Source organism: Anas platyrhynchos, chromosome 1, assembly GCF_047663525.1.
Source record: "Anas platyrhynchos isolate ZD024472 breed Pekin duck chromosome 1, IASCAAS_PekinDuck_T2T, whole genome shotgun sequence".
NCBI classification, from domain to species: Eukaryota; Metazoa; Chordata; class Aves; order Anseriformes; family Anatidae; genus Anas; species Anas platyrhynchos.
Window position 1 is genome coordinate 39,786,724 of NC_092587.1, and position 21,170 is coordinate 39,807,893.

Consider the following 21,170-nt stretch of genomic DNA (forward strand, 5'->3'; position numbering starts at 1 on the left):
TTCTGCATTTCAGGTAGAGCAGGTTTCACAGCCTGTTTAGTTCACAGTCATCCATCATACTCTCTCAGGCAGGACTAAAAGTAACCCTAACAAAGCTGTCTCCACTTCCAACAAAACTTTCTTAGCAAAACAGCAATATATCTACTTTTAACAAATTCTGTGAAATCAAGTCCTGTGCCCCAACCAGCCTTCACCCACTGCCTGGTTTATCAGAAGCAAAGCTTTGGGGAACACAAAGACTAAAGCAGTTTGGATGGGGTCTTGCCACATTGCCTCAATGGGCACTTGGTGAGCACAGCATGCACAGATGTTTCAGAAATAAGAAGAGCCTCTCTCATTGCTACGGCAGTGTATTATCAGTCCTCTACCTAAATCCTGATATTGAAATTACAAATCCAGGACAAGCTGAACAAATATGGAAACAGAAATTCAGTTTTAGTAGCAGCACATGAACATAAAATGCAGATAAATAACCTAAAGACTGCTCTCACACAGGATTGTTAAGGACTTAAAAACCAGGTACTACCCAGTCATCATAGTCAGGCATTGAAGAAAACTACTTCCAGGACAAGATTTCATAGGAAAACAGCTGGAAGGTGAGATAAGCATTCTTTCACACAGTAAAATGTGCTGTTTGTACTCCAGCAGCAATGGCATGGTAGTTGAATAGGCAATTTGTTTAAATGTCTCCTCTCTACTGTCAAAATGCTTGCTATTCTGGATTTTCCACTTAGCAGATAGTTTATAGACAGGAAAAATAAATAAATAAAAAAAAATTATTGGAAGATTTCAATATTTTCAGAGATGAAATGATGTCAAAACAGGTTTCATGCTCTCTACTAAGCCTACAGGAAAGAGCAGCTTAGAGCATGAGTTCAATGATGGTGGCAAAAGAAACTGTGGCAGCAGGATACTGGTATGTTACCACACTGATATCATGAATCCCATTTAATAAATAAATAAATTGTTATGTCGGAGTCAGAACAACAGCCACAAACAAGAATGTCTCCATTCTGGCACTTTAGTCCAGGCCACAACATTGTGGTAAAACCGCTTTTGAGTATTCGGGTATCAATCACTGAATTTAGCATTAGCACATACATTTTACACTGTGTGATAGAAGAATTCCTTTAGGCTGGTACAACACTGAATGGCTACATTTTTCTAACACAGAATGCTAGTTAGACATCAAAATGTCTCTACAACAGGTAGATAGAATTGCTTTGATTCTGAGAAACAAGTTCAAATTTGCAATGCAGGCCTGGTAAATTTATTATATTCAGAGTGACAAGATATATCTACCCCAACCCCACAGACCTAATGCATCTATATCAGAGATTTGCAGCTTGTTTATGGCTTCCCTTCCTCAATCAATGAAACAAGATTATTATACCAAGCCTCTCAATTGCAAACACTCTAATCTGTTCTCTGTCAAAAAGGTCTGACTCAGGGACTGAACTGAACACTTATCATTCGGTCTCAACTTCTAATCACAAACTAACCAACAATCTTACACTGTCTGGCTGTTTTTTACCAGGCAGACATTTCTGCCTTTGCCTGAACTACAAAATTTCTGCACATTCATAGCTCATTTCTTCCTGGCACCTGACACGCACACACACACACACGTCTTATGTGAGACAGCTAAAGTCAGCAAATACAACCAGATTTATGTAACTTAAGTGAATTAATCTCAGTAGTTATTTGCAAAACCTCTCCATAACAGGGACAGAATTTATCAGACTCTAAGCCAGTGGTGCACTAAGATCTACAGGGTTATTCCCTTGGGATGCTACTTCAGCATCCTCCAGCATCTTTCTACCCAGCAGCAGGATACAAAGCAAATGAATCTGTAGAGTTTGAGGGTCACTGAAGCTAAGTCAGTGTTGTAGTTTGCAGTTTGGGTGGGGATTTTCAATAGATAAAATACCTCTTATAGCAGCAACACTTTGGTGACTTCAGGAAGCTAGGAATGTTTTTTGTCTAGAAAGAACTGAAAATTACATTCAGCCTAGCAAAATTCAAATATATTACCAAATCAGATATAATAAATATTAAATGTACATTCAGCAGTACACTGAATCTAGCAGTAGGTGAATAATTAGCATCTATTTCTAGGCTATATATCAGAAAAAGAGTCCTCTCTGGTTCAGATTCTTTCTTAAAAGTTCCCAAAAGCAAGGAATTAACTACAGGTAGAACTGCCTGACAACCTATTTATTACTGTTTTGAACAACATTGACACAGTGAAAGGCCACAGCACACTTGGCACTTGGCAAGGCAGCTACGAATTTTTAACTGTAAAATTACATTCAGTGATGTAATTTAGGGCTAATTACATTAACCCTAAAAGAAAAATACTTTCAGTCATTTTCAAGATCAGCTGGGTAGTCTATCCTGTTTCCCTAGAGGCAATCATCTTTATGAAGTTATAAGAAAGGCAAGAACAAATTAATACATGTCTTAATCTAGTGGCAGATTTCTTGATAATCTCACACCTTCCATTCACAGCAATGTAAAGCAATTTAACCATGTACACATTTAGCCATGTACATGTACACAAGAGCGTATACATCTGATTTTGAGCAAAGACACTAATTTCTTTTTGCTATACATTGTATCTCTTTCTGTGGTTTGTTTTGAAATATAAATGCCTTGGATCTGGACATTTTGGGCAGATCTTGCAGAGCACCTAGCACAATAAAACCACATACACAAGAAGACACTTCTACACTATTATTGCAGTAGTCAAAAGGGCTCAGAGAAAAAGAAAATGGTGGCCAATGTAAGGAGGAACCTTTACTCAGTGAAAGAAAAGATCTTAGGCATTTACTTTACATTAATTAACGATATTTTCTCAATATTGTATTATGTAACATTAGGCAAAATGTTGAAAAGAATCTGTCATGTTTTCTACAGATAGAAATAAAGTCATGCAGAATTCTCACTTTCAGTTATTCTTCTGCATCTTCCTAGTTCCATGTTCTCTCATTTTGAAGGCACCGAGACACTAAAAACACATCTATTTTTGTTCATGTGGATAAGCATGATGTTCCAGAGAAAACTGGTACACCTTCAAACTTCCAGTTTCTCTGTTGGATGGGATCAACCAGGTTCTGTTCCTAAGTCCTCCTAATGTCCAAAACAATTACAGGGTACCACACAACTTTTTTTTCCCCTGAGGAACAACAATTTTGTAGATGAGATAATGGTGGTAAAGACACTTCACGGCCACCAAAAACAGTCTTTTTCTAAATTATTTGAATTAACAAAATGTTTGTTGTATGTAGGCCAGAAGAGAGCAATTAAAAGCAAAATGAAAATATTCAGTATGTAATACAAAACAAACAGAACATTCTTCATTAAGCAGTTAAAGCTCTCAGTAGGTTGCTGATTCCCTCTGCTCGAGTTTTGAAGGCAATGTGCACCCAATTTTGTTAATGTGTGTTTGCATCACATTTCAGACAAGTCTGGTGCAGATTCTGGATCCCAGCTTCTTTAATTGATAGGATCACAAGTCAAGCTCTGCTACTGAGTCCTACTACTGTTCACAGTAGCTGGATTAATCATCTACTATTTGTTTTTTGATGAAGCATATAAATCCAAAGCAAGTGGCAGATACCTGTAGATAACATGTTGGAGGTAGATAACCATGATTCCTGTTTTGTATTGAGTGTCCCGTGTGGAACTGAGCTGCTCAGAGTTTAAAACAATTTCATAAATGACAACCATTTCTAGGAATGCAGTCTGTGGATTATGAGAACTTCTGTGCATTCAATTACACGTTTTATCTTACACACTTGAACTCCTGAAGTTCTTCAAAGAAAGTAGAGTCACCTTAAAAACCTTGGCTGCAAATGGTCTGACAACAGTCCTGTAGGCCATGTCTGGATTTCATGATAGGAAAAGGTGCCCTGTCAGAGGATGTCATGGCCCAGGTCACCTGCCTGTTTCCTTTCCAATGCAAACCCAGACATAGGAGTGTTGCACACCTCAGTATGACTCTGTGATGGAGTTGGCACCTGGTATCAGTCATTCTAAGGTTTATCAGCTTAGACAATGCCTAAATAAACCAACGGCAGATGTAGAAATTGTTCCTTGTACTTGGGTATGTTATTCATATTCATAAAATCTGACACATTCACTACCCCATATTTCGTCCATCCCCTTCAACCCATAAAACCAACTGTTTCTACACATTATTTAAGTATTCCACAATGGACAGGTAACAGTTAGTGATGAGGTTAATGCATAGGTAATTGTTGGTAGTCACGGTTGCTGTTACTTCCTGTTTTGTAAGTTTTGAATAAAATCTCTACATTTCAGTATTTTCCCAGAAAGAGTCTATGCTATCTGGATCCAAACTGTACTGGGGTTGGATCTCAACACCTCTTGCTTCAACTCCCATCACTGTGCAATATGTATGTTCTAGCATGAGTATTCAATAGCAGCTTTTAAGGTTTGGTTAGTTTATTTGAGTTTCATTCCAGGATTTACAAGGGTTGCCCTTGACACACTTGACTACAGAAAAAGAAAACTATCAAATATTTAATAAGCCCTTGGAAATACAACAACATTTAATATTCTCTAATGCAGGTACAGAACTGTCTTAAAGAAAATAAAAATAAATAAGTAAAAAAAAAAAAAGTTGTGTTAAATATCTTCCTGTTAAATATCATGAGACTTGATATATACATTTTGCTAAAAACAAACAAACAAACAAATAAATAAAACCCCATAATCCTCCCTTTCACAATTAAGATAAAAATACAACCACAGGGAGACAGGCAAGGACAAGAGTTTGCATTTTGTTTCTTAAAGAAGCCAACTTTGAATACTTGCTTGCTATTGAAACCCAAATTATGCTTTCATTACAAATGATAAGAGTTCACTAAATGAGTCTTAACTTTTCCTGAAAAAAACAAGAATGAGGGAGTTTCCACAGTCAGGAGTTCTTCACTTTCCTACCAGAGCTTTCATTTTAAACAGAATCCTCAAAACAAAGCAACTTTTCCATTGGGTGAGAAGATACCGAAAAGGAAAGTTGAATATATTTTTTTTTCTTAATATCATAATTATTTTGAAAAATCACAAATAAATTCCCATACTTTGGAGATACAATAATTATTTCCAGTGATGTCTGTTAACATCTGTTACTTTAAACCTCATCTTTTTATATTTCAGAAAATAATGCAAGCTATTCAGAGAAAATAGGTTGTCTAGCTTCTTCCTCCCACTAACTCTCTGACCACAGAAGGTAATCTGTGTAATCATTAAATGCATCCAACATCACTATCTGCAACAAAGCAGTCAGATATATTAACTATGAAACTGTATTTTACATTTTTTTTGATATGTACTCCAATGCTAATTGATTGATGCTATGTCTTGATTAAAATAAACTTAGAATAAGACATATATAAGTGATTATATCAAAATTATATAAAATTTATTCCCACCATAAACTTTATAATCAGATATTGACTTTTTTTTCTTTCAAGGTACAGGACAGAAAAGTCTTTGTTCCTGTAAATCTTCCATATATTTGTCATGTAATATTCTCCATTAGCCTCTTTTATTCTCCCAGGAACTCAAACCTCCAATTCATTTTTGGAATCCTCCTAGTGCTACAGGAGCGGGACCCAGTCAAACAGTGAACAAAGCCAGAAAATATTTGCAATCAGTTACAACTAATTTGCACTGCTGACTTTTTAATCCAGTTTTATATCTGTTTAGTCATATAAAACTAGCCTTGAAAAAAAATCCCATAAAAATTCAAGTAATTTTGAGTAATTTGGTTGCTCAAGGAAACTATGACTCAACTATGAATAGAGAAGCAGAAAAAGAAATTGTATTTGTAAAGTATATGACATGCTTCACTCTAATGAGTAGTAATTAATGTTGGAAGAAATCACAGAATTAGATATCACTTCCAGGTTTAAAGAGAGTTGTCTCTGGATTTCCATGTAGATTGGACAGATTGTTCTCGTTTCTGTCTTTAACACAATAGATTTTTTTCCTCTATTTAAATTCATTTTGGTATCAGGATACTGCTAAAATCATAATAGGATTTCAGAATGAGCTCTCATGCTGACCTTACCTCCTTGTTTGGTTTAATGTTCTGTGGAGTGAAATTTAAATATTGAAGTTCAGTTCACACTAACACCAATCATAACAGCTATTGCAAGATCTCACGAAAGAGATCATCAGTCTCTTCACAACTCTGTTCCTCAAAGTTGCTATTCTTCCTTAACTACAAGCTTCCATTGGAAAATTACTATTCCATTCAAAATTAAAAAAAAAAAAAAGTCACAGATTTTTAATGGTGTGATGCATTTCCAGTGCATTACATCTGGGTATACTGAGTAAGAAACCAAATACCATCTGCAGCTACTTATCAAGCTACTGGCATTTAAAATATAAACTCAGGGCAAATATACTATCATTTTGTATTATCACTCATAAATCATAATCTCTCACATTATCACTCTCCAAAGATTACAGAATGGATACAGGCACAGCATGTTAAATATATCTTCAAGGGAAAAACAAAAACTCAATGCGTGAAGTATCAGGCACTAAGAAAAGACTAATTTAATATCTGTAAAAATCTGCAACTCATCCTCATTTGGGGTGATAGAGTAGAATATCAGCACTAAAATATTTTTGAATACATACATAAAGATTTAACAATCCAAACCTCATTGGGAAACTCCTCATTGAGAATAATTTCTCAACCAACATTAAGCCACAGTTGGTAGAGTTCTTGCCAATATTATAGTTTTCATTCTGGGAAAGCTGAGTCTCCTGTTTTCAAATCCTTACTGCATTTCTTCCTCATTTGTACTCTACTGCTAACGTTACTTGGCATTCAGTTTAACAGTTAACACTCTGCTGCTACAATTCTACATACGGACATATTTAAATGAAAAATTCTATATATCAGTGCACTTTTATTGATATACTGTTAAAGAACAGACAGTAAGATAGACAGTAATATACCATGAATAGATTTATAGTACAGGAATATTTACAGTTCAGACTGGCTACCATCTGTATGTAGTAGTGGAAACACAAACGTGCTCTTGCTTGCTCATTCTTTCCCCATTTGTTATAGTCTTGCAAAGCAGCTGTCTTTCATTACCAGCTGGAGCACGAATAAAAAGGTTATGAATGCCTCTTTTCCTATTCAGAAACCCAGTTCCACAATTAAGTCGCTCTAACTCAGCTGTCAGGTAAATCAGCAGTTTGACACTCAGATACATATCTGACTCAACAAATCCTAGGCATATCTACATTTTAAAGCAAATCACAAAGAAAAAGAGAGTTACAAATTATTCTTCATTTTAATTGCATTTTAAGTGACATATAACTTCCAAAGGATTCAAAACTGATTTACAAACCTACCCTGATATATACACACATTCTCCTGCTCAGAATAGAATATTTTGCCTCTGCTGTGCAACTGGAAAGGAGATGTAACAGTACATTTCAGTGGTTGGGCCACACTTTGTGTGATGGGAGTCCTAGGACAGGACATCCCTCGTCAGTTTATGATCCAGAAAATTACCAGTTTCTTAAAAAAACAGATCAGTTTTGCACTATGTAAATCAAGAATGATCTGATTTTGTTGTTGCGTTGAGCAGCTAAGTAAAACATTTCACACCAACAAACAGCAAACATCCCACCACCTGTTTTTTGCTCCTGAAGATTCAGCAGAACTCATCAAAAAGCAATTATGCTGCCTCCAGAAGCTTCCCTTCCCCATCCACTTGAATTTATCAGCCTTGTTTCACTTTTTTTCTGAGCTGTGACTACCCCGGCAATATACCAGGTCTTACAGCCAGCTGTGCTTGTTTTTTTAAGTACACTTAGCATTTATAATCTAGCAATCAAATAAAAAAAAAACACCATCAAGGCTCATTTTGACCTTGCTTTTCTTGAAAAGGTCAGTCTGTGTGGTTACATGGACTGATAAGAAAACTAGAAAACTACCGCCACTCATTCATTAAACATTCCTAAACGTTGCTATAAATCTGCACACTAAAACAGGAAGAATATTCCAGCAGCTGCAAAAATGCAATGGATGTTCTTCCTGGGGTCAAGGCAAAAGCAACAAAAAGAATTCTCAGTCCATATCCTGTATCTGGTATCAGAGGGTTTGTATAGCTAAGAGAGCATTTTCCAGAAAGAATCTAAAATTCACTGATGGCTGAGGAAAGCAGATTTTGAACAACCCATTTCAGCCAATCCCAAATTTACGTGCTGAGGAGAATTAGCCTCTCTGCATGCTTTGTTTTCCTTCCCTAGACTACCCATAGTCTGCATCATTACAGCATAGATTCGTCTCTGGGACCTAGCAACTTGAAATACTACACTGACAGTATCTTTCTTTCCCGTGTGATTTATTATGAAAAGGTTTTATTTGGCTTAATGGGTCAAAACTAGAAAAATTCCTCAATATTATATTATTTATTATTAATAGACATTCACACCCATGAAGACATGGAGAAAAGAGAGAAATTCTTAAGACAAATTGATGAAAATTCTATTATGCTGTAGTTTGCCTACAACATAAATCTCACGTCCATTAAAATTACAGAAATATTTTGAGCCTTATTATCTCAGTCTCATTTAAGCACACAGGCTCACTTATGTCTACTTCTTCTCTCACTCAAAACAATTTTGACAGTCTACTTTAAAATTACACTCAAGCAAATTTAGAAAACTTTAAGATTTTAAGGCTTGACATCCATTAATATTTTTCTGTTACAACTACTTACTAGTTAAGACTATCTTAGCTTTTACCACAGAAGCCATATAACCAAGCCATTTAGCCCTTTTTTGACAACAGCGCTCCAACAAAATATACTGGGATTATTTATAAGTTTTCCAGGCTTGTGTCTTTTGACTTCTACTTCAAGCATTGGAATAGAAATTATCAAACAACTTCCTAAAAATTGAAGGGATGGAATCATTGCCAAGATGTTCAAAAGTTTACACAGAGACTTCAAACAGCTGATTAGTAGGTCTCATTTGACTGGAAGCTGTTCCTTATACTAACTGGTTTAATTCTTCATACCTCCACCACAGTATATGCAATTTAGTTGATATTAAGTGGTACCCTTGCTAACAGGTAAAAGAGAATACAAGAATAATGGATATGGAGGTTAAAATCCAACTCTCTCTATGGAGGTTAAAATCCAACTCTCTACTCTGCCAAAGACCAGTCTGGAGTCAGAAAAGTGAGATCCTTAAGAGTCCCATGTCAAAACATCAAGGTACTAAAGAGTTTTCTTTTAACAGAGATTAATGCAATCTATATTCAATTAAATATATAAAGCAAGGTTTCATTAAAAGAACATTACAAAAATTGCGAAGTCAAATACCTTAAAGAAAGGAAATGCCAAAAGCAGGGTTACCTGAGCAACCTTTACTCAGCTCCCCATGGTTTAGGATACCATCCTTATTTCATTATTCAAACTACTTACACAAAAGCATAAGCACAGTGAGTAAACTACCCATGCCTAGACTATGACATTGCCTGAATCTTAATTTATTGGTATGGCAGTTTTAACAGTGAGCTTCCAGTGTAGAAGATTTCATGGTATAACCTTGGTTTGATAAAAGCAAATTATGAGCCCAGATACTTTATTGTATAGCCTCTTAAGGGAACTGTCACAGCTGCAACCCAGTAGACAAAACCACTCTGCCCTTTGCACTAGCAGGAGTAGTTTGAACTGAATCATGGTAGAGTGCACAGTGTTGATACTCGGGAAGATCAAGTTCCCTGTTTCTGACATGAACAACCTCTAGGGAGCACAGATGGTGGTGGTTTTTTGTTTGTTTGTTTTGTTTTGTTTTGTTTTTCCCCCCATTTGTCCAGAGCTTGCTCCTTTCCGCCTTCTACATTTCAGTGTGCCATTACCCTATCCTTCACTTCTTGTCTCAATCTCAGCTCTACTGCTCAGGTTTACAGTTGTATCCCAGGCTTTCCTCCTTTCTGAGTAACTTGTTCTTACCTTTATTTCTATATCCATTCCCTGCATCTCTAACCACTGTATTTTCATATGCCACCCTCGCTCAAGAGCTGATGTGTCTCTCCTCTTCCTGGGTCTCCCTCTCCCTGGGCCTCAGCCCTTGTTCCACTCTTTGTCCTTGGCTGTTTTGTTTTGTTTTATTTTGTTTGTTTGTTTGTTTTGTCCCAGTGCAGTCTCCTATGTAGTTTCTGTGACTTTTGTATTTGAATCTGCAGGGGACACATGCCTGCAAACTCATCTGCTTTTTCCAGCGGTATTACTGGCCTAATGAAAGGTACCATTTCTTCCTACAAACGTGGCCTCATTTTGAGCCTGAGGGTTTCCTCCCCCACATCAGTGAGATGCCAGGAAAGCGGAAGACAGCACAGGATAAATGCTGACCTTAATTAAACAAATCTACCATCTAATAAAATTAAAACAGTCCCTTACAGATGGAGATTTATGCCTTTCTATAGTCAAGTTACTGGATAGTCTATAAATTAAAAACTGTATCTCAGCTTTAACATTTTACTAGGCCAGTGTCTTTGGACTTCGTCTTCAGTCTCACAGAAGCCTCTAAATAGTCTTTCAAGGTTTTGAAAAAAATCTTTGAGATGCCTAAATTAATGAACTGTGTGCCCTAATGCTGGTACAGATGAAAGAGCGATGCACTTGGAGAACAGTTTGAGGTCAGAAGGGCATTTTTGTGAGCGGGGGAAGGGCAAAGCTGTTAAAGCTCCTGTGCATGATGCATGTGAATATGTTCCAAGCTCACAACATAATCACATAGACCCAAGCTAAATTTAGAGATAGTGAATTATTTATTGTAACAGTAGTCAGCTAGGCTTATCCAGACTCTCAAGAACTCAGCCCATCATCCCAGACAATGTTAGTTCATACATACACTTTTTTTTCAGATTTAACTTTTGACTTTATGATGTAAATATATATATATTTACATATTTTATATATATAAAAATAAATATAAGTATAAATAAAAAATATAAATAAATAATAAATAATATAAATATAAATAAATATAAATATTATATATATATAAATAAATAAGTATAAATAAATAATAAATATAAGTATATGTATGAACTAACATATATATTATATATATATATATTTACATCATAAAGTCAAAAGTTAAATATATATATATATATATTTTATAAATATATATATTTTGGTCAACAACTCACCCAGAATCTTGTTGAAGGTTTTCCTAAAAGTAAGTTAGAAACTATAGTTGGTCTACTTGCAGTTTTCAATGAATTGAAATTCCATTTACTCCCATCTCCAAGAATGCAGAAGTGACCATTCAACTGGACTGAGGAAGGAAACAAGAAAGAGCAAAGCCACCAGTACAACAGGTTTTAGGATACTGAGCAAACTGTGACATTCAAAGCCCTGTTCAAAGCAGACACTTGGACACAGATGAACGATAGTTCAAGTCCTTCCTCTTGATCCTGGGACAAGCATGCTTCAGTGTATGAAGATTATAGAAGTCTGTAAGAGGGATTTCATGACATTGGGTCTGTGATTATGGACTGAATGACCCAAGAGGCTCCTCTAGCACTCTGTCCACACGAATATGTCCAAATCCAATTTACACGTTTATTTGATACATAGATTATCTTCTAAGCCATTGCCTTTGCAAGCATTAGCACTGAAGCTGCATGCAGCACCAATTCAAATGTATTCCTGTTATTAAAAGGCATCTGCATTGCCAACATTATTTAGCTTAAACATTCTCTTAGAGCTTTATCACCAGTTTGCCCTAGGGCTGACACTAATCCTTATGCTCAGGGTTGGACTAATTAGCGCAACGACAAATACCAGTGATGTTGTGCACAGGCCATCATCCTGCTGAAGACTTCTTTATCCAAGAGTGATTTTCTTGTGATTCTAAACCCCACTTCTTATTTTTTTTTCTAACCTACATTAATAGCTTACTTATAGGGAAAAAAAAAAAAAAAAAGTAGTAGTGCATCCATTCCAGGATATCTTTTTTTATTAAATTCTTCACACAAAGGGGCAGAGGGGTGTAGGGAGAAATATAAACTTAGTATAAACATTTGGATGCCTTAGATGACTAAAATTCATCTGCAGCAAAGCAGCCAGCAATGTGAATACTTACCATTTGTATGTCAGAATCAATATGCCATTGAGTCAGCTGGGGCAGTTCTTGTTCCATATAAGTAGGATTTTAGGCTACCTGAAGGATAATACCTCTGCACTGCTTACAGTTTGTGCTGGTATCTTTAAAATGATCCTCACAGCAATGCTTGTAGCACATAACGTAAGCTCTGCACTAAGGGAATGTATTTCTCTAGAGAGAGCTCCTGTAGCAAAGACCAGAGCCAGGCAGTCACTCAGTGAATGGGTTCCTTGACATGACTTGAGGTCTTGCACTGATCATGGTGGGAGCTCTGGGAGAAGTGCCACTGCTGCCACTACCCAGCAGACTGTGCTCATTAGGAGCTGTTTGCAAATGTAATCTGCAGAAGGAGTGGCACACAATGCTGCACAGAGGCATGCTTTGCAGTTTAAGGTCTACGTGGGATACTTACTGCCAGCACATTCCTTTCAGGAGCAGTCACATATGTCTGTATATTCTTAAATAAGGAACAGGTTGCTTGTACATGGATTTACAAGTGTTGTTGCTGTTAAAATATGCATATGAGACAGAGGCTGGTCACTGGTGCTGTTTATGGAGAAGCAAACTGGGCTTTTGGGAATGCTGTGTAGGGCTCTGCAGCTCTGATTTGAAGGGTAATAAAGTCTCTGTTTACCGAACACTAGCAGTCTTGCAACACCTTGGCAAAAAGATACATGCTAAGAAAAACAACTTTATTTAGCAGCATACAAGCAGGGAAGTCTACTGGCAGGTTCAGCCTTCATGTTCATCTTATTTCTTCAGCTCTTTCTCATCAGTTCACCTATTCGCTCTTCTCTTACCATTCTGTTGTTCAAGATGTAGAAAATAAAGATAAGCCACTTCATTACAAATTTTCCAGATGATTTGCTTCCTCAGGATTTGAATGAAAGACTATTTCCCTGGTGTCTAATGAGATTTGCCCTGGTAACTCTTGGGGAAACTGAAAACAAAACCAAAACATTGGCAGGATGCTAGTGGCAACCTCATTCTTTGCAGCTTAATTTCTAACAAAAGCCTTATTATTATCAAAGGATTCTTAAATATTAAGACTTTCTGCATCCTAATATTTTTAATATGATAAGAGCATTAAAACATCACCCTTTATTTATATAGCTTTTTGGTGGGTTTATTTGTTTGTATGTTGTTTGCTTGTTTTTTGGGGTGTATGTGACTGAAGCACCTATAAAACATGATGCTCACTAAAATAGTCCAATATAAAGTTACCACTTGCAGGGTGCAGGATGAACTTGCCAAGCAGAGACACATTAAGATTATGTGACAGCCCTGGAAGACTAGGGGAAAACAGAAGCTGATTTAAATTCACCAGGGAGCTCCTTATGGTTTGGAGCACACAGCAGGGAGATGTTGTCCTTCCTCTCCCTTTTAGGAATAAAAGACTTCTCCTTGCTTTACTAAAGGATATGCTACAACATAAATGTTATGCCAGCAAGTTAGGTACTTCCTCTTGCCTCAACACATGAACGACTCAGAAATACCACTCATGAGCAGGGTCTACCATGTATGCCATGTTTACCGTATAGAATCATAGAATCATAGAATATCCTGAGTTGGAAGGGACCCTTAAGGATCATCAAGTCCAACTCTTGACACTGCACAGGTCTACCCAAAAGTTCAGACCATGTGACTAAGTGCACAGTCCAATCTCTTCTTAAATTCAGACAGGCTCGGTGCAGTGACCACTTCCCTGGGGAGCCTGTTCCAGTGTGCAACCACTCTCTCTGTGAAGAACCCCCTCCTGATGTCAAGCCTAAACTTCCCCTGCCTCAGCTTAACCCCGTTCCCGCGGGTCCTGTCGCTGGTGTTAATGGAGAAAAGGTCTCCTGCCTCTCGACACCCCCTTACGAGGAAGTTGTAGACTGCGATGAGGTCTCCCCTCAGCCTCCTCTTCTCCAGGCTGAACAGGCCCAGTGCCCTCAGCCGTTCCTCGTACGTCTTCCCCTCCAGGCCTTTCACCATCTTCGTAGCCCTCCTCTGGACACTCTCCAACAGTTTCATGTCCTTTTTATACTGTGGTGCCCAGAACTGCACACAGTACTCGAGGTGAGGCCGCACCAGCGCAGAGTAGAGCGGGACAATCACCTCCCTCGACCTACTAGCGATGCCGTGCTTGATGCACCCCAGGACACGGTTGGCCCTCCTGGCTGCCAGGGCACACTGCCGGCTCATATTCAACTTGCTGTCTACCACGACCCCCAGATCCCTCTCTTCTAGGCTGCTCTCCAGCATCTCATCGCCCAGTCTGTACGTGCAGCCAGGGTTTCCCCATCCCAGGTGCAGGACCCGGCACTTGCTCTTATTGAACTTCATGTGGTCGGTGATCGCCCAGCTCTCCAACCTATCCAGATCCCTCTGCAAGGCCTTTCCACCCTCAACAGAGTCCACAACTCCTCCAAGTTTGGTGTCAATATGTGTTATATCAATAATGTATGCTATGTCATATTTAGTTTTGCAAGTTCATGTTCAAATATGGACTCCTTATACTGCATCATGTTTGACTTCCAGATTTGTTACAGGAACCTTCGGTGCACATCTCAGTGCAATTAGGAGTTTGGTCCCTTGGGTGTCAGATGAGCGTGCTACAAGACTTGCAGGAGGAACCAAAGTCCAGAGCAGCATGTCCACTTAACAAGTGGAAGAATCTTCCAACAGAAGGGATTTTTAGCATTGCAAGAAACTGTGATGCTCTTATTTCACGCCAGCAATAGTAACTAGTGACTGGAAACCCATTCCCCTATTCTCCAGAGGAAAACAAAGACAAAGACTTCTCCAGAGGAAAACAAAGAAAAAACAAAGAAAAGAAGAAAAGACTTCACTAGCTAAATAAAAATTAACAACAAAGAAATCGACCTGTTCAGAATATATATATATATATTTTTTATTCCCAGTTCAAGTCCTCCAGAATGATCTGTGCTACCATCTGTTCTGTGTGGGCTGGGATTCTGAGCCTCAGGTGACTCCAGTGCTTCCTGACCCTGAGCTCAGCTCCTTCTTACTATGGCAAGGGCAGGCAGTTCCCAGGCACAGCGTGTCCTGGGTGTCCCAGTGTCATAAAAGGCTGCTTCTGGCTTCCTCATATACAATGGAGATGACAGTCATTGAACTTTGGATAGAACTAACCTCTCTCCCCCATATCTCAGGCTCCTGTATCTCTCAGCAACCTGATGATCTGGGAAGCAAAGAACCCCATTTATCAGTCATAGCTAAATACAATGGAAAAAAAATCCTATATAGTGAATGACATCCAGTTATGTAGGATGTCATCCTACCTACCCAGTTAATGTAGGATTCTGCTTTGGTTTGTGTTTTCTCTAGGTACAAATATGCCCACATGCTTCTCTTTCATTCATGTGAATTTGAACCCTGGATGCCAGAGCATGCTTTCTGCACTGGTACCACATGCAGCACTACACAAAAACAGCAACTGGTAACAGCGGTCAGCATTATCTACACATCTGCACATGATGAAAGTATTAAGAAGGGCTGCATAGAGCATGGCATACAGGGTCATTGAATGGCAAACTGTTGCATGGAGACAAAGCTTTCAGGCCATAGACATACGCTCTTCAAACCTGCACACTTGCATATGAATACCTCATTTCTAATAATTCTTTTATGCTGTATGTGGGCATTGATATGTCACTCTGTTTGTCTTAATAGTGATAGTCTTAATACACGAATATGGCACTTCTGCCTTTTAAAACTTCCTGTGGCAGTACATCTTCCAAGCACACTGAAAACTGTCAAGCTTCTTCAGCCCGTAAGTATTAACATATTTTTAGGTGGGAAGACATAGAGGTGTTATACAACTTCTGGAAATGTGCCAGTTTGAAAAATCAAAATGTCTGGTCAACTCTCTTAGTATGTACATGCTGCTACTTTAATTCCTAAAATAATGTGATCCAAGATATGAAAAGCTCCAGCTATTCACAGAAAAATTGTTGACGAGAGTTTCATTTGGAATTCCAGTTTCTACAGGGCAGAATTCAATCTCTGAGCTCCCCTTCCTCCCTTCCACAAAAGTTGTTTCCCAGCAAAATAGTCAGTCCCTAGGGGTTGCAATGCTTAAATGGGAGGTGAAAGACCCCATCCAAGCCTCTACGGAATCAATGCATGCCCCAGACTCCAGGCTTAGACTGGTGTGGAGTCTACCTTTCCTTGCCTTTCAATTTTTCTATGCAGAATTACAACAGGCTTCAAAAACACATTTTTATGAAACAACATTCTTGTTTTCCATTCATCCGTAATTGTGATCTTATGCCAGTTCCTAGCGGGCAAGATTTTCCAGCTGCAACACCCCAAACATATTCTGCCTCTTACTTTTCTTCTCCATTTCTTCTATCTGCATCAGGCACCATCTGAAGTAACAGACAGGCAGACAATATATATGCCTTTTCAAATTCTACTGGGAAACACACTTGAAAGGGAAGTATCAAAACCATCCAAAAACACACACAAAATATAATGGCATGCAATTAATTAACCTGTCAAAAGAGAAGCAGACATTATTGTTCTGATGAGTTTCTTAGATTGTGGGTTGCTTCCTCTTGCCAGGTGCAGCTGCAGTGATAGCAGGGGGGAAGCTTGCAAAAATACTACACTGCCAACCCAGAACAAAACCTGGCCTTCAGACAAATGGCCTGGCCATGCACTCGCTGAATAAAAGAGCTTCTCCTCAGAAGAAATCAGACACAGAATGAGACAAAGCAAAGATTTATTTCAATTTTGCAAAGCTGGCACCAATACTATTTCTATCAGAATAAAATAAAATAAAATAAAATAAAATAAAATAAAATAAAATAAAATAAAATAAAATAAAATAAAATAAAATAAAATAAAATAATAATATAAAGAGTAGTTGGAACTCAACCAGACCCAAATATATAGAGCTTTAAAGGCTCAGACCTATGAAATAGCGAGCCTCTCCTTCAGTGAAAGCTGAGGACACTTGATACAGGGAGAGATGAGCAGAACACAGGACTAGTCTGGTGGGGGCTGTTTGCCCAGGTTCCCTGTAGGAAAAGTATGAATGTGGCAATCTGACAAAGCACTTTAGCTTTATAGAAAATAAAAACAGTAGAAGTCTCAGTTTGTACACACTGTTTCATCTGACTCTCTTGAGCTTTTATCTCAATTTCTGTATAGCATTTATAGTAAACTTTATGATAGTGCTTCTAGAATCTGTGTCTTGCTGTCAGCTTCCTGGATTTTTTTCCACTTTGTTAATGTTTCATCTACTATCTCTTAAAGTATATAATGTCTTAGTGCAGTTCTTAAAATTACCCACACTACCAGTTACAGCTTTATTTTCTTGGTCCGACCTTATAAGTTACATGGGAATCAGAAAATTCTCTATGTCATATGGGGTTAAATTAGTATGAAGATTAAGCAGGCTCTTAGAACAGCTGCCATTATGTAAGAATCCTTACCCTGGGGCCTTTCTTGTTTGTAAGTTCATGGTAGGTTATTCATAAGGTAAATGAGTAGGAAATAAATAAACCTTTAGGTACAGACAACTGCAGTACCAGGATGAAAGGTTTTCTAAAATAAACAATCATTATTTATGTATTACTTTTTTTCAGTTCAGTTGAATCTCAACAGGCATCCTGGGCTATAGATACACATTATAGTTTGGGAATATATTCTAAAAGCTAGCTTCTGAATATATGGGCAACAAGAAGTTGTTTTGTACAGCCAGTTATTGCTTCTCTTAAACACTACTTATATCCTATAGCTTTTGAAAATATTTTTGTAAAAAATAAAAAAATAAATAAAAATAAAAAAAGGTTATCGGTTTTTATCCCCAGCTGATATATTTTTTCAGGCTAGCTGAGATGGAGTATGGAGTTTTGCTTACCGGGTAGAGGCCAATGTTTAAAAGATTTAAAAAGTTGTATTCCGTATGTTGCTTGTAGGAATTTCATTAAACATTATGACCATTAGCAGGCTATCAACTGATGTAATGCTTTAGATATGAAGCAACAAGCAACACTGTAAAAATCTGCTTCACAACTTCATATTCATTATCAGCTTATTTCAAATGTATGAAAAAATATGCTGCTTATGACCAGAAAAAAAAAAAAAAAAAAGGCACAAAAGGCTGTTATTAAATCCCTTTTTATCTACTGATGGCTAATGATCCAAGTGCTCAGATGTTAGAAACAGGGTGAAGAAAGCTGGTCTGAAAAGGTTTTGATGTGTTTATTAATAGAGCTGTGCCCACCCCAGAAGGATGGACTACTATTATATTACAACATTGCTTACATGCCATAAATCCATGACCATATCAGATAACTGGAACAGCAAAATAAAAAGCCACTACCTGTACTACATGAGCTAAAGTGTTTTCCATATTTTGTTTTACTTATCTGATAATCACAGAATCATTCAGGTTGGAAAAGACCACTAAGACCATCTAGTCATAATAGTAATATATGAAAATATTACAACATTTTTTTCTGAAGCTCTGTGTTATTGCAGTCTCCACATTACAAGAGGCTGAAAGGCCACAATGTGACATTGCCGTAACTGGTCTGGAACATGAGGTTCTTGCACTTTCCAAAGAAAGAATACAGGGTAGGTGAAAAACTTCCCTTCGGAAAGCAAAATGAGAGAAAAATATGTGACAATGTAACCTGGTATTAAAATTGGGTGGTTTTTGGCTGCAGAAATGGTAATGAATAAATTTGACTTATGCAAGACATGGTAATATAAAATTTACATATACAAATGGATACACATAGAGATCAGAAGCAGCCCAAATGAACATTTGGGCCCATGAAAGATAATAGAAGGCAGTATAGCAAGCAACAGTCAAGAGCAAAAGAATGCCCATCAGTCAGATGTGTGTTTATAGAGCATACTAGGGAGGCAGTGGGCCATTAGGCAAGACTTGGTATGGTAGACGTACAGCTATGTAATAGATCAGCAAAGTCCTGCACAAGCAAAGACTTCTTTTTCTCAATTCATTCAGTTCTAGACTGCCTGCACTGCTAGCTGGTATCAATGACATTCTTCAAAAAATATAAGCTGATTCAGGCTTGAACTCCTCCAGTGGCTGATCATCACCATACAAGACGTGATTATGAATGCAGCTGCGGTGGTATAATAACAGAATAATTTAGTATGACTCTGTGGAGTTTCATGTTGTTAGAACTGAGATGAAAAACACACACAGTATCAAAAAAAATGGAAAAATGGGAAAATAAACCAAAAAAAAAAAGGAAAAGTAACATAGACAATGCCTGGCAATGTCAGACTAGCAAAGACAGTGGCTGTGCGGTTCTCTTGAAGTCAGTGTGAGGACACGGAGATTTGAATAGAGCACATGTTTAAGAATTTTGCTGACCCAGGAATAAACATATTGATTTTGGTAATGTGATGCTGACTCTGTGCCTCGTGCGTGTGTGTAAGCTCACTCAGTGTCCACAGCTTCTGCCATACTACTCAACAGCTAGCAGGTGTAGAGAGACAGTAAAATAAACTCTGAAATCCATTGTTACATGGTCCAACATTCAGCTTATGCTAGGGACCTTAAGATCTTTCTTTTATTTAAAGTAAATCTGGAGAAGCAAATGCAATTTGGAAGTGCCCAACAAAAGAATTCAGTGCAGGCTTGTAAGATATGCAAATGTGCAGTGAGGTGCTGGTCTTGAATCGTCAATTAAAATTCTCTTACAGACTTACCTCAGAAGCAAGCTTCAACTAGAGTTCAAAGCAGTGAGAATATAAGAGAGAAAGCTCTACTTTTCCCAAAACCGTGTGAAATTTCTCTTGATGCTATTGGCATGATAAACATGTTCATTAAACTAAGTCTGGCTGGTATATACACATTGAATTATTGGAAATTCTTCATACGCCAAACCAGCCAAACTGAAAGCACTCAGTTGTCACTGCAAACCAGGCATGTGTGGATAGGGAGAAGGTCACTGAAATAAACCTTACCCAGTTCTCCATAATGCAGTTCTGAGACAGCCATGATAACACCATTTTCAAGATTATCAGGTAGAATGATTTACAGGAGACAGTAAGCCATTGTTTCTATTTCCAAACTAGTCTTATAAATGGATTCCTAAGAATAATACAAATAATTATGCCAAATAATATAAATGAGTACAAGAGAGAAAAAAAAAAAAAAAAAAAAAAAAGTAAACTTGGCCTTAATCTCTATCTTAGTACTATTCTTATCTCAGATGCATTTATGAAATGTCAGAAGAAATGTTTGGAATTACTTGCATTCATCTGATCAGAAGCTTTATTTTGGTCTTTAGCTTGAACTTACTTTAAACCACAGGCTAGACCTGAGAGCTGCTTATCTAATGTATGCTAAGAAACTCACAGAGGAGACAGGAGGAATTCCTATGCTAGAAAGGAGGGAGAGGAAAGCTCACATTCAAGTGCAGTTCACCGTTAAATGGGCTAGCTCAGGTGTTATAAGCAGTCTATGAGCTCTAGCCCTCGAGTTATGCTGAACTCCTCTTAGCACTGCAGTGCAGAAATGCAACACAACTAAACGTAATTTATTTTCTTAGAGATGATCTTCAGTCAGAGAGTTATTTATGGTGTTTCCCCTGGGAGGAACATCCTGATAACTCAAGTAAGCAGCCTGGTTGGGCTGAATTTTGCTTTGTTCATTAGTACCAATTTAACATAATAGTCATTCACAGGCTTCTTGGCAGTCACTCGTGCCACAGTCAAAAGCAAGTTTTCCATGAATTTCTACCACTTCCCACAGGAAAGAAAAAAAGAAAAAAAAAAAAAAAAGCGATGTGTAGCTTTGACTCAGACAACTAACTCTACATATTTCAGGTGAGAGGCTTGTTCCAGTGCACATGTGTGTCCACAAGTGATGAGTCGATACTGAAAATTTGTGAGGAAGAAGCTTAGCACAATTACCACAGCTTACCATTACAATGACTGGAAATCATGAAAAGAAGCAAATGTTGCCTTCTCTCAGTGCAACAGCT

At 37.7% G+C, this 21,170-nt stretch overlaps 1 protein-coding gene across 12 annotated transcripts in view; it reads right to left on the reverse strand.

Moving 5' to 3' along the window:
- KCNC2 (potassium voltage-gated channel subfamily C member 2) overlaps nucleotides 1–21,170 on the reverse strand; it is a 100,491-nt gene that overhangs the window by 11,263 nt on the left and 68,058 nt on the right. The gene's annotated exons all lie outside the window — the stretch shown is intronic.